A 21,862-nucleotide genomic window follows, 5' to 3' on the forward strand; every position below is an offset into this window, starting at 1 on the left:
TCCCTGATTATGCGCCTGAGAAACGTGATTAGTGATCCAACAAGTCATTTGGTTAATTATGTAATATTATTCTATACTACTACCTTAATATCTCCACTATAAACAAATAAATTCAAAAACTCCTTTTAAAAGTGGCTAGGATATATTTCAAGTAGTCATCATATTATTTTGTTTTGATGCATATCACCTCAAATTATTTTATCCAAAAAAATCAAATTATATAAGAAGACACATGAGTTTGTCAATTATCACTACTACAATAAGGGTTTTCCAAAAACTCCTTCCTTCATCTAGAGTCGAGTACTTATTCCACCAAGTGATAAAATGGATGATACTCACAAGTTTTAAAAGAAGAAATATTTTGTGTAAAATATGAACCACAATATGCATGTAAGTAACAATCTACAAAGAGAAAAATAAAATAGATACGATGCATTGATGTCTCTCAACGGGCACCTCTCTTAGATTCATCGTATGAAAGTAGACAATCCAATACTTGATACCAAGTATAAAAGATATTGACCATAATCCATAAAAATGTGAAGCTTACCCTGCACCAATACAATCAATCCCACCTACAAGATCAAAGGTGTATTATTGTTCTTATTCAATGATATTCAAGAAATTGCTAAGAAAGAATGGATTTTAATTTTCAATGAATGGAAAATAAGAGTACTACTTAGAAAATAGGACAATTTCCTTATAAAATGGATGGTAGATTGACTTTTTCATATTAATGACTTTTACAAAAACTTCTTTTTTGTAACCCAAATCGTTATATAAGAACCATTTGCAAAATACAAATGACCAACTATAACTAATATCCGAATGCATTGTGCCTAGAAGTACTTGTTTCGTCAATATGACTATTATTAGTATAGTGTGGTTGTCAAAATTATGAAGAAAAAAAAAACAAACAAACTTACCATATATTTGAACAAGTTCTGAAGGGAAGAAGAATGAGAGTACCATTGATACAAGCAATAAAACAGACTTCACTTCCCACCAGCCAGAATGCCACAAAATTCGATATTCCCATGATTTTCTTGTTTTGACTGCAGTGAGATACATAACCAAGAAAAATATTTGCCTTCATCATCAAGGAAGATAGTTCTTCTTATTAATTTGTATATCTATTGGTTATATAGAGAATATGGATTTTTTTTCTCTAGAATCAAATGCAAATCTTCGCCACTTACAATAACATAGAAGATCAACTGCCAAGAGTTGCAATAAGTAGGATTAGGAGAAATGTGGTCCATGTTCAGTTCAAATAACATTCATGGTGTACTTAACACTTTTTTTTCTTATAAAAACAGTGTCATAACCAATATTTATTTATGTATGCATGTATACATACACAATTGTGTGTGTGTCCGCGCACGCACGTGTGTGTAATGATTCATTATGAAGCATAAATTTTGATAACTAAAAGATACATAGCATCCCAAACTCACATGAAAAACTCCCAATGAATGAAAACAATCATCTCCTTCATTTCCACAAACTTTTATATCTGTAAAAATCATAACAGTATCAATAACTAGAATGAGTAACAAATTTCCATATTATCATTAACTAGAAATCCAAATTCCTTCACACTCCTAGTTGTATGGCATGATATTTGTGTGCCATGGAATGGCATATGGGTTTATTATTAAATGAAGCATATAAGCAAACTAGAGAATATGTGTCAAATGGTCTAAACCACTTGATGACATGAAAGTATTTAAACATACAAAATTGCTCTATTTTTAGAGAAAATGTTATAGCATCAATATATAATCCAAACCAACAATTACTTTGTTTTGTATAGTCTCATATCTAATTGTCTAGTCTCTCTAAATATATTATTCATTACTAAACTGTAAATTGAAAATGTCTAATGTTGAGTACAAAGAAAAATAACGTGATTTGTACATGATGTCATGATGAGAAATCGATACCATCATAAGAATTAATTTATTTTGTTTAACACTTAATATTTAAGTAAGACAACATGAAAATGAGAATGAGGCCAATCTCATACGTAGTTCCAAAGAAGTAAAATTACCTATCACAAATTCTCACCAATTTTAAGTAAGACAAAATGAAAATGAGGATGAGGTCCTTCAATGGTGATTTTCCACCATGGAGATGCAGCAGAAGATAAAGGAGAAGAGGTGAGAGGAGGCGTCATCCACTAGGGAATAAGCGATAGAAGAAGGAGTTTCACCACCAAGAGGTGTCTTGGATAAGAAGCTTAGAGAGGAAGCTTCAATGGAGGAAAAGAAAGAGAGAGGGGGAGCATGAAATTGAAGGAGGAAAAGAGGGAGAGAAGTTGAACTTTGAAGTGTGTCTCACAAGACTCTCATTCATCAAAGTTACAACAAGTGTTACACATGCTTCTATATATAGCCTAGGTAGCTTCGTTGAGAAACTTCCTTGAGAAGCTTCCTTGAGAAACTTCCTTGAGAAGCTAGAGTTTAGCTACACACACCCCTTTAATAACTAAGCTCACCTCCTTGAGAAGCTTCCTTGAGAAACTTTCTTGAGAAGCTTCCTTGAGAAGATTCCAAGAGAAGCATAGAGCTTATCTACACACACCCCTCTAATAGCTAAGCTCACCTCCTTGAGATGAGAAGCTAGAGCTTAGCTACACACACCCCTTATAATAGCTAAGCTCACTCACATGCCAAAATACATGAAAATACAAAAAAGTCCCTACTACAAAGACTACTCAAAATGCCCTAAATACAAGGCTAAAACCCTATACTACTATAATAACCAAAAAACAAGGCTCAAAAGAAGGAAAATAGGGGGAAAGTCCAAGACAAAATTATTGCAAAAATACAACATAAGTAAAAGTGTAACAACAACGAATAGAAGGTAAAAAGTTTTGATTGAAAGTTTTCCCTTTCTAAAACATGGACAAAAGAAACACTTCGAAAAAAGTGCTTTTATAATATAGCATTTTGCTCAGAAGCTACTTTTTCTAGCTTTCAAGAAAAAACAAAGTTTTCTTCTAAGATTTTTTTTCAAATATTTACATCAAGTTTTCAGTAATTGATCAAGCAAATGGAATTGTGTGTGTGTGCGTGCCAACAGATTGAATGTAAGGATGTGGTGTGTGAGTTAGTAGGTGGCGACTCATGATTTTATAGGAGCGTGTTAGTAAGGGGACACATTAGATAACATAAACTTTGGGGCATCAAGTACAATTGTATAAGAACTCAATTCGTATGGCCATTTGCAGGACCAAATCTTGTGAAAACAATGAAAAATTGCAAGAGGCTTGATATAGAGAATTAAACGCCAAATAACTATTTTTTTAAATATGGAACACGTGACCATCTTCAAAGGCAAGGGCAATAAAAAAAAATAAAAGATAAAAAGTTAACCCTTTTGTTTTGCATTAACAAAGTAATCTTGAACTCTCTATTTTAGAATAAACTTAAATTATCTATGCTACAAACCAATCAAGTACAAACTACATTCTGTATCTAGAAAGACATGAAAAAAATAAGCAATGAAAGTGAAATTTTAAAAATGATACATTGAAAGTTGGGTAGAAGTTTTAGTTGACATTAATATTGATGCATGATTTGGATCCAAGATGGACCATGTTCTGACCAAATCTTTGCAGTATAGTACACCAAAAGAAAGCGATAGACATATGCAACATAAAAACATCTTTATTATTGATCATAAAATAAATAAATTACATAACCATAGCATCCCCAAACCTTTGCTACACCTCCAAAGAGTCCCTCCAAAGGAGAAGTTTTAATCTTTCCAGAGGCAGGTCAGTAAAGACCATTTATTAGTCATATCAAGAAAACATTAAAGAGAATTTTTGTATTCATAATTATCACAATTTCTTCTTCATATAATATGAATGCCTAAGTGAAAAATTCATAACCAACAAGCTCAAGGTCATAGTAATTACTATTAGTCATTTGACAATCTTAATAAAAGTGAGTAGAAAAATAGTCACTGAAACAATTGTGCAAAATGAGAAATTTGTCATAATTAGGATAAAGAGTTATTAGTATGTCATGAAAATATTAAAATTCATTGTTGGTTGATTATAGGCAAGTCTAGTGTGAGCATATCCCTTAACAATCATTTCCCATTCAGCATAATGAATAAAATGTCATGTAAATATGTTGGGTATTCTCAAAGCTGTTTTGAAATTTAGGGAGATTCTAAAGAAGAACTAGTTAGATCCTTCAAGTTTTTAGGATCAAGCATACCTCAACACATTGTTGAGAGCCTCCACTCACCGCTCTGCCAGTCGAATCGTCGACTGCAACCAAGCCCTCACCCTAAACCCCTCCTAAAAACCATTTGTTCCCTCCCTCCTCGAATCCATTTGCTACTTCCCAGACTCCATCCACGATTGCAAACACCTTAGGCTCCTCTACAACACCATCCTCCACGACTACAAGCTGTTGCACTGTTCTGACACCAAATCTGGTTGTTTCGACAGTGGATCTGCCATGAACAATGAGGGTTTTTACCTTCCTCAAAGACAATGACTCAATTGAGAAGGGGCATAAGAGTGGGGTACATAGATTCAAAAGTGAAACCAAAAGACGGTTCGACTGTGTTCTTACCTTCATAGAGAGTGAGAGAGCTTCAAGTAGAGACGTCAGCAATGCAGGAGACAACATTGACGACGACAACAGATAAAAGGAGAGCACAAGAAATGACTGTAACAACAACCATGGAAGGAGAGTGAATAGGGTGAGAGAAAGAAGCAATGAGAGGATGCGTATACAGGGAGTGAGACTATGAGAGTACACGAGAATCATAATGCAAGGCTCGTCCTTTTCAAAGACAGTTGTTGAAAACTGATGTTAAACTCTTGCTTTGAACATCAACTTTTGAAGAAACCGATGTTGAAATGTGATTTCAATGATGGTTTTGTGATAACCTTCATTAACAAGTTGCAATTAATTACAAAAATGCCATCTCATTTTTTACTACATTGGTTTTCGTAGAACCGTTGTTAAACCAACGTTGTTGAAGGTCATTTTTGTAGTAGTGCACACATCTTTGGATCTTTCAAGAAGACTCATTTTCTCTACCAAAACCTGAAATCCCATGAGAGTACAAAATGTCAAACACCTTTAATGTATCAACTAAATCCTAGGTATTACATGGTACTCTTATTTTTCCCTTAGTCTTTGTCGTTTTCATATTGTTGTTCAATGGTTAAGTATTAGAGGATATGACTCATTATAAGTTAAGAATATATAGTTCACCCATTATATTCTCAATGGATAAGGTAGTTGTTATTTGTCATGCTAAAGTGTACAATATATACAACCTACGAAATTGACTATAAAATATAGTCTACTCATTATACTACTCATGTTGGAGTATACAAAATAAAATAAAATAAAATATAAAAAATAAAAAATATCTAATTTTGCATTAAATTTTAATTAAATAAAATGATTCATTTTGTATCTTCTTACTTTTAATTCTCTCTTTAATTAAATAAATATATTGACTTTTAAAAATAAATTATATGTTAGTATATATTTACATAATATACATTTTTAATGTGATTCTTATGAAAAAATAATTTAATTTTCACATGTTTATTTATTTTCTATTAATTATAAGGATGTTTCATTGTTATAATATTATTTGTTAGATTAAACTTAACAAAATATAATATATATAAATTAATAGTGATTTTAAATATAAAATATAATATTTCTAATTTCTATACTTTATTATCATTTTTCATTCAATTTTCATCATCATATATTCTTGCTTTCACCATAAACAAGTGTAATTTATTATCACTACCAATAATATTTGTGTAGTGCGAGACTTAATTAAAAATTCAAAAGTGATGTCAAGACTAGAATGACTTTTGAATTTTTAATTAAGTCTCACACTACACAACTACGTAGACGACACTTGACAACTGTTAGTGCCCACATCATCACAAAAATTGCCACGTAAACACAATAATTTGAGTTTACGGAGAAATTTGTATAACTATTTGTCGCATTTTTTCACATTCGATGACGAAATTTTAATTTTTATCTTTTAGGGATCTAATTGTTAGTACCTAACAAATGTAGGGACAAAAGTAGATATTTATCCTATATCAATAAGATTAATTTTATGGTTTATTATTTTTTTAGTCCTTAAAATTTTTAAAAATTCTATTTTTTGTCTCTAGCCTTTTTTTAATCTTTTTTTAGTCCTTTAACTTTTTTCATACTAATTTTTAGTTCCTTAGCTTCTTTTTCATCCTTACTTTTAGTCACATAAAATGATTAAAATTAAACACAAAAAAAGTTAAAGGATTAAAAGTAAAGATAAAATAAAATGTTAAATGCTAAAATAAAAAAATTAGAAACTAAAAACATAATATGTGTGGTTGATTGTGAATAAACATGTGTAGTTGATTGTGAATAAACATTTCAATGACTTCATAACTCATCCAAAAAAACATAATATTTTATTACTTTTACAATATTAATAAATTTAATTTCTCTTATATTTTAATCAAACACACAAAAAAAAACATGATGTTACACATTACAATTACAATCAGGACTCTTAAGCGTTAAGAATAATGTGTGGATTTTGGATTGTAGGAAGTAAAAATTATTATGATAAAAAAATCATCACTTTGATTTTAATGTCTAGTGAACTATACAAACTCCATTACTAATCAAGAAATTAATATTATATAATACTAGTTTGTAACCCATGCGTACGCATGGATCGTTTGCAAATTTTTTCGCATGTAAGTTTATTTGTTTTACAAAGCATAAATAAAATGAAAACTAATGGGCAAATTAAAATAGTGATGGAAGCTTGCTTGTGGGGCTTCTATGGAGGCTGGATCTTTGAGCTTCAATGGGGTCCTTTAATGGTGATTTTCCACCATGGAGATGCAGCGGAAGACAAAGGAAAAGAGGTGAGAGGAGGCGCCATCCATTAAGGAATAAGCTATGGAAGAAGGAGCTTCACCACCAAGATGAGCCTTGGATAAGAAGCTTCGAGAGGATGCTTCAATGGAGGAAAAGAAAGAGGGAGAGAAAGAGAGAGGGGGGAGCACGAAATCGAAGGAAGAAAAAGGGAGAGAAGTTGAACTTTGAGTTGTGTCTCACAAGACTCTCATTCATCAAAGTTACAACAAGTGTTACACATGCTTCTATTTATAGACTAGGTAGCTTCCTTGAGAAGCTTTCTTAAGAAAACTTCCTTGAGAAGCTTCTTTGAGAAAACTTCCTTGAGAAGCTAGAGCTTAGCTACACACACCCATCTAAAAACTAAGCTCACCTCATTGACAAAATACATGAAAATACAAAAAAAAGTCCCTACTACAAAGACTACTCAAAATGCCCTGAAATACAAGGCTAAAACCCTATACTACTAGAATGGCCAAAATACAAGGCCCAAAAGAAGGAAAAACCTATTCTAATATTTACAAAGAAGAGTGGATCCAACCTTGACCCATGGGCTCAAAAATCTATCCTAAGGTTCATGAGAACCCTAGGGCCTTCTTTAGTAGCTCTAGCCCAAGCCTCTTGGAGTCTTCTATCCAATACCCTTGGGGGGTAGGATTGCATCATCCCCTCCACCTTGGAAAGGATTTGACCTCAAATCCCGAGGTTCTTCATACTCTGGGCTCCTTCCCTCGACACCTATAAAAAGAATAAAAACATATGTATTAGTGGTGTTGGGTATGTTAGAGTAGGGTAAGGTTTGAAAACTCCTTTCATGGACATCTTCCCATGAGGGAACATGGTTCCTCACCAACTCAATGAGTGGTGCTACAAGTATAAAAAAATATGGGACAAACTTTTGTAAAAGTTTGTTAAGTCATGGCAGCCCCAGATTTCCCTTATACTTGGTGGAGTGGGCCAATCAGGAATGACCTTTATTCTCTTAGGGTCCGTGGGAACCCCTTGATCACTATTTAAAAAATTAAGGAATGCAATGCAATAAAGCGTACCTTTTTCTGTATTTTTATGTTGATTATTCCTACAAAAAAATATGACAAACCTAAGGTGTCCCATATGAGCACCTAAGTTTGTATTAAAACCAAAAATAAGAACAAACCTACCTAATGAGTCCCTATGTACATGAATCATGAAGACGTTGGGTGCATGACTGATTTTACAAAAGAGGGTTGCAACACTCAACAAATTCATCATATCACTTATTGTAGGGATTTGGTGCCTAATAATACCTATTTTGGGCACCAACAAAGCACAAGGATTTAAGCTCTTACGAACCAAACCCTCATCCAACAACTCCTTTACTTGAGGAATAACCTCAAGCCCGAGAGGTGTGGCAGTGCTAACAAGTGTCTTTTTACAAAGGAGAAGATGTGGAGGTTGTCTAAGACGGGAAGTTTCTTTAATATTTGTCTTTATTTCAAAATGACTTTCCTTCTTAACTAACCTCTTGGAGGAGACACTTACCTCCTTACACTTCTCCTTAACCATTAAAGGTTGTCCTTCTTCTTGGGGGTAGATTTCTTCACTAGATTCTTCCCTTTTTGCTTCTTCACTTTCACTAGAGGAAGGTGACGTAGTAGCCTCATCTTGGCTACTATAAATGTCTTGGCTCCTCATAATCATGGTTTTTGTGGTGGGGCATTGAGAAGTAATGTGTCCTCTTCCAAGACATTTAAAGCACTTTATAGGGCTAGTCTTCTCTTGCATACTAGCCTTAGGGGCTTGCTTTTCTATTGTCTTCCCCTTATCATCTTTGAACTTAGAAGGTGTCACCCCTAAGATGCCTTGACCTTGGTCTTTCTTTGGATAAGAGTGAGAGCCATAAGATTTTGATGTAGACTTCTTTTTAAGTTGTTGCTCTACCCTTATTTCCCAAACTAAGTTAGCCTCTACATTGTCCTTCCCATCGAAGTAAGGGAGGTTAATGTTAGCCTCTTGAGGCTTTCTTTCCTTTTCTCTTCTATGGGAGTGAGGTCTAAGATGTGACCTATGCCTTCCTTCATAATAGTCACGAAGTTCTTCACTTAGGCTCTTGCAAGAGTTATGACTACTATAGGAGACATGTTTTTCTCTTTTCATTTCTTTCATTATTTTTCTTCTTTCTTCCTCTCTTATTTTCTTTCTTTCATCTTGACTTATTTCTTCCACTCTTTTTTTTTCCTTTTTCTTTTCTCTCTTGTTTTTCTTTCCATAACTTGAGGGAACTCAACTCATCTAAGATTCTAGATAAAGGGTCTTTATGACTAGTACCCTCGCCATGAACACTAGATGAATGATGACTCATGTTGGTTCCTAAGTTGTGGTTATTTCTTGTTGGAGGTTTGAAAACAAAAGGTAAAAGAAACTATGGTTGAAACTAGCCAAAATAAACACTAAAAGAGGTGTGAAAGATAAGGGAAAAAACTAATTGGTAAAATGCAAGCTATCTAGGTGGTTTGACAATGGAAGGTAAAGGAAATAAACTATGAAAGTAAGCAAGAAAAGTAAACTAGGTGAATCCTAAGAGTGTTTGGATGACCACATTCAAGGTTCTCAACAAAACACTCACTATCCTAAGGAAAAATTGCCTAAAATCATTACACACAAATGGAAGTTTGGTAACCAATTGGAGGCTCCCAACACACTTCCAATGAAAGGCCTTTTTGTTACAAAACTAGAAAGCAATGAAGGTAAGTAAATTGCAAATTACAAAACGGTCCTCAATTTTGGTGGTTGTTCTCTCTTTGGTGATTCACTCAATTTGGAGTGCTTCTTAGTCCAATATCTCTTAAGGTGGTTGGCCCCTTTCTTCTTGACTCAAATTCTTCAAGGGATGGCACCAATCCTCCTTCCAAATCCCTATATGGCAACCCACAAACAAGGAAACAAAGAGACAAGCAATAACCAAAGACAAAAAAAAAATGAAATGAAAGCTAAATCAATGGAATTTTAACAAGACAATTTTTCGAGGATTACTCAACAATTAAAGCAATGAAAAGGACATAGAAGCAAGCCAGGACTCAAAGAGAAACTTAGAATGGCTCTAGAGTAAAGTAAAAAAACTAAAAAAAAAGACTCAACAAACCTCTAGCTTTGGCACTTGTTTTCACAGTAACTTTCAATTGAAATTTCAGAACTAAGATTGGTATAACATAGGCACCAATCATAGAATAAATTTTGAGCCAAAACAACAAGCACACTTCCCTTTCACTTTTTTTTCCTGGATACTGATTTTTCTGCCAACTTGTGTGATTTTTAGTATTTTTTCCTTTTATCAAAATCACTTGGTTCTTTTTTTATAACTTTTTTCCTGATGTCTAGAAAATTCAGTAAAAATTTCAGCTCAAAATTCGAAGTAACCAATTCTCAGTAATTTTACAAGTTTGTATGTCCAAGCTGCTAGCACCAACGATTTTTTTTAAGCATGGTATATTGATTGCCTTGGGCTTACTTTCAACCTTCCTATGTATGTTGAACTCACTAGGATTGTTTACCACAGTTTTAGGAGTTCAATATTCACTTAGGATCAACATTTCAGCCAGCAATTCAATCACCAAAACTCAAATTCACAATAGACACAATCAAAAGGAAACCAAAAAGTTCAAGAAAAGGTTCACAATCAAAGACTCTCTAAGAATTTTGCATGAACATGTTAAGGACTAATTCACATGAAAGATTTGACTCAAATCAAATAATAGGCTAAATTAATTTCATAGACTCATGAACAAATGAGTTAGACAAAGAAACAAGAAAAAAAATTCAGCACAACATAAGAAATCTTGGGTGACAAGTTTCATGACTAGACATGACTTCTATGACAAAACTACAATAGGTGAACAAGTCACTCTAGATTTTTGAGGTTTTCTTCTACTTTAATATTTTTGTAAGAATTTTATGGTTTAGGTTTCAGCCACAAAAAATAACAAGACAAAACTCAAAGGAACCTAAACTCAACACAATTCATGGTTCAAGAACAAGAACAAGAAATTTGAACCATAGAAAATCAAATATAGCTTCTAAAGCAAGTTAAATCGGTGGAAACTCTAAAGAATCATGTTAAAAACATTTATCACAAGACATGTGAGGAGATACATGGAGAAAAAAAATGAAGAAACAACAATGGAAGAGAAGGTAAAGCAAAAAATTAATGGAGGTTTAAGGAGCACCTACTTGAAGCTCTTGTGCTCTGATACCACTTGATGGAAGCTTGCTTGTGGGGCTTCTATGGAGGCTGGATCTTTGAGCTTCAACGGGGTCCTTTAATGGTGATTTTCCACCATGGAGATGCAGCGGAAGACAAAGGAAAAGAGGTGAGAGGAGGCACCATCCATTAAGGAATAAGCCATGGAAGAAGGAGCTTCATCACCAAGATGAGCCTTGGATAAGAAGCTTGGAGAGGATGCTTCAATGGAGGAAAAGAAAGAGGGAGAGAAAGAGAGAGGGGGGAGCACGAAATCGAAGGAAGAAAAATGGAGAGTAGTTGAACTTTGAGTTGTGTCTCACAAGACTCTCATTCATCAAAGTTACAACAAGTGTTACACATGCTTCTATTTATAGACTAGGTAGCTTCCTTGAGAAGCTTTCTTAAGAAAACTTCCTTGAGAAGCTTCTTTGAGAAAAATTCCTTGAGAAGCTAGAGCTTAGCTACACACACCCATCTAAAAACTAAGCTCACCTCCTTGAGAAGCTTCCTTGAGAAGTTAGCTACACACACCCATCTAAAAGCTAAGCTCACCTCATTGATAAAATACATGAAAATACAAAAAAAAGTCCCTACTACAAAGACTACTCAAAATGCCCTGAAATACAAGGCTAAAACCCTATACTACGAGAATGACCAAAATACAAGGCCCAAAAGAAGGAAAAACCTATTCTAATATTTACAAAGAAGAGTGGATCCAACCTTGACCCATGGGCTCAAAAATCTACCCTAAGGTTCATGAGAACCCTAGGGCCTTCTTTAGTAGCTCTAGTCCAAGCCTCTTGGAGTCTTCTATCCAATACCCTTGGGGGGTAGGATTGCATCAAATAGATTAAACATTGATAATATATTTACATAGTAGACAAATTGTTCAGAAAAGCAAGAAAGATAAACATTATTAACAAGAAGTACCAATTTAATGTTCCAAATTTATTTAGTGTCACTGTCATCACGGGTCGTCTCCTTAGTCATTTAGCAAGCATGATTTTTTTTGGCAAGACAGATATAAAAGGAAATGCACTGTTGAAGCAAAAAGGCTTAATACTTATAATAAAGTTGGTGTTCAAACTACAAAACATTGTTTGTAAAATTAAGAAAATACAAATAAAATTAAGTTGGTATCACTAAGGCAATCTCCAAATTTTATCATAACTCTTGTAGTAAAATGTAACTTCATTTGCATGACTACGACATTCCATCCATTGCAGAGGAGGGCCAAATGTTTTTAGAATTGTCATATGTTGGTCATAGGCATCAAGATGCGGCGCGGCAAAAGCTGGAAGTTTCTACAGATAAAATGTAAATTAGATAAACATTTGAATAAGAATTTGAATAAGAAAGTATAATCTGTTAATGGTGAAAGGTAGAATGAATAAATGTATAAAATTAGAAAATAATAGAAAAGGAAATGAATATGGGAGAGAAAGTTGTGAAAATATAGATTAAAATGTAATATATATTGGAGAGTTTATGACATTGAATATTTATGTATCTTCTCTAAATAATTAATTCCCTTAAAATTGAAGAAGCATACCTCACTTTAGCTACAGTGTTTAAAGTACAACAGAACAGAAACAACTTAAACTCATAAACTTGGATGTTATTTACAGCAGTCACAATCCAAAAAAGATGAAATTAAAAATTTCTATTAAGAGGAACAACGTATTTGCCACCAATGCCAATGTCAAGTGTGACGACAGTCCATTGCAATGGAGGGCCGAATCTTCTAACAATCATCATATGTTGACCACATGAATTAAGATGTAATAGGTGGAATTTTCTGCACATAAAAGAAAATTAAAATTAATGTTTGAATAAAAATTTGAATAGTTACGTGAATGTAGTTAATATTGGTTACCAGCGGATCAGGGGCACCAAGCAAGGCTTGGCTGAGTTCAATAGTCCAGACATGCATTTTGGATGTTAGTAGTGGTCTGCCACATGATTGTTGGTCCAGTGGAGGAGTGAAGTGGAGGTTGAATACCCAATTATGCTCACAGGCCAAAAAAATTAATGGTGGTGGACTCATAGATTGCTAAGTATTTTATGAAGCTTTTGAGGCCATCAGCAAAGAAAAACTTGCCTCGGTGTTGTCTGATTGTTCGCCAATTGATTTTTGATGAAAGAATTAAAAGAAAGGTATCGTAAGAAAAGGAAAAAGACTAACATTCATATTAAAGAGTTTTATATAGTGCAGTACATTGATTACCAAATCCATAGAACATAAGTATAAAGATAGTTCTAAATAAAGATAACTAAAATTGTCTATCAAAATAACAAAATAGATTCGATTATTATTATTATTATTATTATTATTATTATTATTATTATTATTATGTAGGCTCTAGTTGTTTATGTTGTTATGACACGAGTTAACACTCTGATATTTCCTATCTCTTAATTTTTTCTTTGTTACTAATTGTTTCCATTCGTAAGACATGTATATTTTTTTCTCAGGCTGATAAATTTTATGAGTAACTTGTGAATGCATGCTTCCCTTTTTTATAATTTTATTGATATTATACAAATAGTTTTGTATTTATGGACATCATTTTTTGTATGGAATTCAAAATTTCATTTCCTTCGTTATTAGTAATAATATTTTGTTTATCCATTTTATTCCTTTCTTACAAAAATGAACAAACATGTAACAAAACATTTTCATTGTGAGACAAAAAATTGCGTTATCCTTAATTTTTTATTTATATTTACTTATAATTTTAAAAAATATTTTTTCCTTTTAATTTCTTAACCAATATCATAAGAATGATGGACAAAATCTTAACTTTTTATATTCTCAGTAAATAATTATTATTTTTTTCTTCCGACAACTAACATGTAATCTGAACATTTATATATTGGTTTCGTAAATAAAATATTAAACTTTTATAATAATAAGAATAATAATAATAATAATAATAATAATAAAATTAAATAGAATCCTAAAGCAATACTTAGGACAATTTAATGGTGTCACAAACCTCATAGACTTTGAATTAATCTAGCTTCTTGCAATAACAATAAAATTTATGATTTAAAATGCAAAATTGCATAAATCATTTAAATAATTTAGTCAATAGAATCTAAAATATTTAAAATAAAATGCACCGAAAATTACCAGAAGTTATATGACTAAAGTTCCAGACAAATCCACATTTGTCAAAACGAAATACAATATGTTAAACATAATAAAAAAAATAGTTGTAAGACAGAAAATGAAAGCTTAGAATTAAGGGAGAGAAGAATGACGATTTTTCTTACCTCGGAGGAAGAGATATTTTTTTGACCTTTTGAGAACCTTGATGGCAGCACAACTTTAACAATATGCAGAATCCATCATTACTATTTAGAAGTTAGAAGATAGATAATTTGATAATCACCACAAAATAAATAAAAATGCTGGGCTAGATGACAAAAGCAATAGATGAGAAAACACCAACATTATGATCATATCTGCATAAAATAATTCCAGTGACACTGATAATTAACAATATTTTCCTATGAATTGTCCTTTAACTGGTTATTCTTCGGTCCTTCTTCTGCCAATCAAAAGTAAAGCTTGTAAATGCATTCTTACAACTAATAAGTGCATGTTTGGAGATGAGTAAAAATGTAGAAAGGGAGAAGGAAAAAATTTATATATGTAAACAAATTAATTATTAGATAAAAAAAAGAGGCAAACAGATGACTGATTGTTCCATTCAGTAGTGCTTTATCTTTAATGAGTAAAAATGTAGAAAGGGAGAAGGAAAAAGAGGCAAACACAGTTTGAATCCATATATACATACAAGGTGTCTTTAAGTCAATTTCTATTGACATCAATATTAGTTCCACAGATGACTGATTGTCTAAAGGACGAAGAGGAGAAGGGTACCTATCCAATGACCACATCCTGATTGTTTCTTGGAAATCCAGGTTGTTCAAGTGAACTGAGATCACCAAACTGAAATAGAGATTGCACTGAAAAAGTTAAAACAAAAGTCAAATATGTTTTCACCACCAGTGAGTGAAATAAAACTAACCCGTGCTAGGCAAGTTGATATTCCTCCTCTAATTTGTTTATGTTGTTTCCAACTAGCCTGTTCAGTAGAAAATCCCCATAAATGACATCAACTATATGCAAACCATCGCAAATAAATGAAACAAATTCAAAAGAAATTTGATCTTCAAATATCATTCAAGGTTGATAATGAAATAGAGAAACATGAATTCAATCTCAAGCACTCATTTTTCATAAATGCCACTATTTTTTTTACCTTACTGCCCATATAAAAAGTTTTTTGCTTTCGGTTATTCTTCCAAGAAACAATCTACCTTCCATAAATATGAACCTGAAATCATATTTCAATCAGTTAAGAAATGTAAAATGAAAGATGTAAATGACAAAAAAGATGATTCAAAGAACTCAGTGTGCAAGAAAACGACATAGAGATGTATATTAATATGGGAAAAAAAATTTCTTAGCCACACTTTCTTCCAAACAAACTCAAGCATAAACTGATTCAAAGACAAAGATACAAAAAAAATCCAACCAAGCATTGACAAAAACCCAAAAATTGCAGGAAAGCATCAACAAAAAATATATCCAAAAAAATACTCACCAAACATGTAGTCCTTTAGAACTTGCAGGATGAGAAAAGAAAGAAAGTAAGAAAGTTCCTAAAAAAATATCAAGAAAACTGTCATTAGAATCACAAAAGTTAAAATGAAAAGAAAAAAAAATGGATGAGAACCATCACATACCGACAACTTCTAGTTGTTGGATGAAAGCCATTTGATTTCTCATATGGAAAATATCAAGAGATTCATTAAAGAAAATTGAGGGAAATTAAAAACAATAAACAAATACTGATTTTATACATAAAAAATTGCCCAATCAAGACGTAGAGAAGAGAATGATGTATTGAAGAACCTAAACTAAGAATATCAAAAAACCAAACAGACCAAAAAGACCAATGCCACCCGCTCTCTCTGCCACCGCCACTGCATCTGCTTGCAACCAATACAAAACTTTAATGTCCAAACTAAGGGAATATGAAACTAATTCACAAAGTTGAGTACTCTGAAGCTCTGAACACAATTGTAAGGGACCATAATAATAATAATAATAATAATAATAATAATAATAATAATAATAATAATAACAACAATAATAACAATAATAATAATATTAAACAATATAAATAATAACCTGCAACAAACTCAGACAAAACTTTAATGTCCAAACTAAGGAAAGATGAAACAAATTCACAAAGTTATGAGTACTCTGAAGCTCTGAACGCAATTGTAAGGGCCATATAAATAATAATAATAATAATAATAATAATAATAATAATAATAATAATAATAATAACAATAATAATAATAATAATAATAATAATAATAATAATAATAATAATCATCATCATCATCATCATCATAATAATAATAAACAATATAAATGATAAACTGCAACAAACCCAAACAAAAGTTTAATGCCCAAACTCCATGCTTCCAAATAAAAAGATTTTATTATCCTTAAGCACTTTCAAAATCAAAATGAGATTAAATTGAAATTCGTAGCCAAAAGTACCTTATTTGAAGCATAAGGTGTAATATCATTTGATAGAGTGGAGAGCAGGCACAACCTTGGGCCAGACATTTTCCCTTAAATAGCTCTGCCACAAGCTCACAACACAACCAAGAATAAGATAGATTTGCAAATTTTCGGGGCAAACAAATAAATAGATTCTCTTTCGAAAAAAAAATAAAAAGGGTTCTCTTTGTTTATTATTATTATAATAATAATAATAATAATAATAAACAATATAAACAATAAACTGCAAGAAATCCAGACAAAACTTTAATGTCCAAACTAAGGAAAGATGAAACTAATTCACAAAGTTATGAGTACTTTGAAGTTCTGAATGCAATTGTAAGGGACCATATAAAAAATGATAATAATAAACAATATAAATAATAACATGCAACAAACCCAGTCAACTAATCAACTAATCATCGCATCAAAATAATCTTCAACACACCAAACAAAAGAAGATATCACACCAAACCAAAGAAGATATCAACAATGACCATCCCATGTATGCCCACAAATAGTTTAAACTTTTTCACAATTTAAAATACTAAATTCAGATAAATTCAAAAGATCTCAGTAGCACAAACAGAATGCTTTCCTAGATTAATTATAGGTTTTGACTTAAAATTGATATAGTTCATAGTGACAATCTAGCAACAACATTGTCAAAAAGTTATAATAGGGAAACAATTTCATACCTCAAAAATCAACGTACAACAAAATTAAAATAAAATATTGAATTAGGATTTGAAATTTTATAGTTTCAGACCTGATCCAATTTCAGACCTGATCTAATAATTGAATTTGAATTGGATCAATTTTCAACTCTAATCTTACTTTTTTTTTGGAAAATACTAAATAAATAATAAAATATATAATAAAAGATGATTTAAAACATTAAACATTTCATTTATCTATTATTATATAACTTATAATATAAATTTTTAAATATATACATTACTAAAAATAAATTTACACAACTTGACAACTTAATTATGCATCTTAACTCAGGTATTAAGAATTTATCTTTAAATATATTTTTGATAGATTGGTATAATTTATGAGATAATTTTACAAATATATAAGAATAATATAAACGTGAGTGACATAAATTTGTGTAAAAAGAACATATATATACATATATGTATAAACAATTTCAGTTTGGATTGAATCACACCAATTTTTAAATCAAATCTAATCCAACCAAATTAAAATTTTCGGTCTATTCAGTTTTTTTATTTTCAATTTTTTGGATCAATTTTTTTAGTCGTCAATAGATCGAATCAGTCTATGAACACCCCTAACAAAAAGGGTAATTGAACATCACTAATTAAACAATATATATGGCGCCTTTATATACACAGAAGGCAGCAAAATGCAATATTTAAGTGGAAAAATGATTAAGCACTAAGAGTTTGGATTTGGTGAGTTCAGGTCTACCTGCATAGATGACTGATAATACTCACTTCCCATTCCAGTTTGTTGACCACTTGATATCTCTTGTGTGGCTCCAGACCTGGCCGACGGCGGAGGCATGAGATATTGACAAAATACATTTCATATTAGCAAAATGCCAAGCAGTTCAACAAACAATTATAAAAATTTATAATGGAGCAAATTCTCCTCTGGAATGTTGAATATCATAGCTTTAGTCAATGAATCATCAGTCAATGAATCATCTCCTTGTTGAAGTCATGACAATTAATAAGAATCCCTATGTCAAACAAAGGATGCTGAATTAAATTAGAATGAAGTTGAAACATACCATTGTGATGATTAAGCAAGGGCAAATATATAAGAATAATATAAATGTGAGTGACATAATTTTTTTTACAAATACATACATATATAGCCATCAATGAAGAATGAAATTTAGATTGGGGATGTATGATGTTATGATGTGCATCTTGAGACTCTTGCAATTGCTGAGCATGAATTAAAGAACAATACTAAAAGCATATGCGAAACAACACCAAAGCTTTGTCCCAAAAATTAGAAAGTTAACACAAACACACTATTAAGATCATTAGGAGCAAAATGAGGAAGTAGACTGAGAACCAACTTACAAATGTTTATCCTTTATCACATAATCCTTCTTCAAAAAGTAATCATAAGCTCTATAAATCTCCTGCATCTACATTGCATCTACACATCGAACGGAAATTTTGTATCATTATCTTAAACCTCATAAATCAAAATATGTTTCATGTTATGTATATTAAATTGAAAAATAAAAATATAAAAATTTAGAGAGAACAAAATAAAAATATTCATGAAAGAAAATCTAGACACAAACTGCAGAAATCAAGAAGTGAATGAAATAAACCATAATAATGAGCACAATGTGAGGATAACAAACAAATGAACATATAAGAAACAATAGCCTAGGTATAGGAGGTCACCTGTGAACCAGTAAGAAGGTTCTCTGGTTTAATATCCCTATAATAAAGAGATGAAAATCATTCTCCAATTAATCTTGTCCCTTGCTTGCTCACATTCATATATGTAGTTCTGTCCCATCATGTTATACATTTTTAATTAATTCTTCACATTTTGCTAATTAATCGCCCAATTAGAAGCATATGATCCATACTGTACCTATATAAAAAATGGCCAATTGGGTTTGTTGAAAAGGAAAATGGTGGTGACCACGATTGGGGAACTCATATTTTTTTTCTCCATGTTGAAAGGTAGCTCTTGTCTAATTTGCACTTGTCTTAGAAGCAACAAAGAAATAGTGGTGACTAATCAATGGAGGTTAGATATAAAATTATATTATATTCTTGGTCAAATAGAATCATAACTTTGCATAATTTCGCACGTACAATGGGGATAGTTGTTATTACTAAATTCAGGCACAACCAAAATTCTAGTCCAAATACTAAATCTCCTTTTGTTTTTCTCAGTTGGTGCAATCTTGTCCTCATGTCATTATATATCTTTCAATTTCCCAATCATCACATGATATAAATTGCAGCACTGCCAACCAATAACAATGTATTATTCGCATAAGAAATGGAACACCTATATAAACCTCACAATAGTTGGATCAACAAACAAAGGTTTTGTCCTCCATTTTCATGTAGAATCCCCTCCACAAGCCTTCAAAGCAGTCAAATATGCTAAATTTCATTTTAAAATTATTTAATATTAAGTGAAGTTGTTTAATGGGTATATTAGGATTTTTAAAAACAATCTGTGACCATAATTTTAGCCTTGATATCAAAGCTTTAATAGTTTCTTTTCTTTCATATATCAAATCATGACCACAATCAAGACCACATCAACTATATTTGTTTGGAACTTTTCACAATATGAAAGATGATGAAAAAATTGTTGATAGTGACCATAACAACAATGTAATCAACAAACAACAACATATGGGGAGAGGAAAAGAAGGAATGCTGTTGTATGATATATACTTACAATAGTTACACGCCTTTGACTGAAATATTTGCATTTTTGTGATTCCTTGGAAAGATCACCTTTGGGTGCATACTATAAAATCAAATAAACTCATTTCTACAATAGATAATTCAGAAATAATAAACAGGGAGGTATCCCAAAACCTGCACACACATGAATTTTTAAGATTAAAAACTAAAACTTCATTTAGGCATTTCACCAAACACATAACTTACAGCCCATATGGGGAAGATGACAAAAAAATTGTTGATAGTGACCACAACAACAATGTAATCCACAAACAACAACATATGGGGAGAGGAAAAGAAGGAATGCTGTTGTATGATATATACTTACAATAGTTACACACCTTCGATTGAAATATTTGCATTTTTGTGATTCCTTGTAAAGATCACCTTTGGGTGCATACTATAAAATCAAATAAACTTGTTTCTACAATAGATAATTCAGAAATCATAAACAGGGAGGTATCCCAAAACCAGCACATACATGAATTTTTAAAATTAAAAACTAAAACTTCATTTATGCATTTCACCAAACACATGACTTACAACCCATATGGGGAAGATGACAAAAAAATTGTTGATAGTGACCACAACAACAATGTAATCCACAAACAACAACATATAGAGAGAGGAAAAGAAGGAATGTTGTTGTATGATATATACTTACAATAGTTACACGCCTTTGATTGAAATATTTGCATTTTTGTGATTCCTTGTAAAGATCACCTTTGGGTGCATACTATAAAATCAAATAAACTCGTTTCTACAATAGATAATTCAGAAATCATAAACAGGGAGGTATCCCAAAACCAACACACACATGAATTTTTAAGATTAAAAACTAAAACTTCATTTAGGCATTTCACAAAACACATAACTTACAATCCATTTCACCAACAATGTAACCACATGACAGTTAACGCTTCCTAAAAGAAAAATGATTTTCTTTGTTATCACCACCTACACTGGCCATGTGGGTATACAAATAAAAACCCAAATCCGTTAATTTTAATTTTTTGCAGGAATTGAGAATATTAATGAAATTGAATTAATAAAAAGGGAAAATTGAGGAATGGATAAAGGTAAAACCTTTTCTGTGCGGCTTCAGCAGCTTTGGCATGTGCTTCTTCAGAGGTCAATCTCTCTTCTTCCTTGCACATGCATTTTTCTATGCTGAAGCAACCAAAGCAAAGACCCATCTTTGGTGTTTCTCTCTACCAAACTGCAAAACAAACCGAAATGGACTCAAAAGTTAGACAGAAAGCAGGGGATTTATTTTCCAAAAATTTACAACCAAAAGAAAGACCAAACCAAAATTGATGCCTATGTGCGAAATAAGAGGACACAACAAGGAACCACAAAACATGAATGCAAGCATGCAACAAAAGAAATGGAAAAACAAAGGAGAAGAACCTGAAAAAATCAATACTTCCTTCACAAACCAAAAAACTGAAGAAGAAACAAAACATCAAGGCAACGTAGCACTATGAAACACTGACACAGACACCGGACACGACACGGACACGGACACGTGGACACCTGAAATGTTGAAAATGTAGGACACAGACTCGACTATATATATATATATATATATATATATATATATATATATAATTAAATAAAATAAAATTACATAAAATTAAATATGAGCGATATGCATAAAAGATCTAAATTGAAAATCAAGATTTATATA

Source organism: Glycine max, chromosome 2 (genome assembly GCF_000004515.6).
Source record: "Glycine max cultivar Williams 82 chromosome 2, Glycine_max_v4.0, whole genome shotgun sequence".
Taxonomy (NCBI): Eukaryota; Viridiplantae; Streptophyta; class Magnoliopsida; order Fabales; family Fabaceae; genus Glycine; species Glycine max.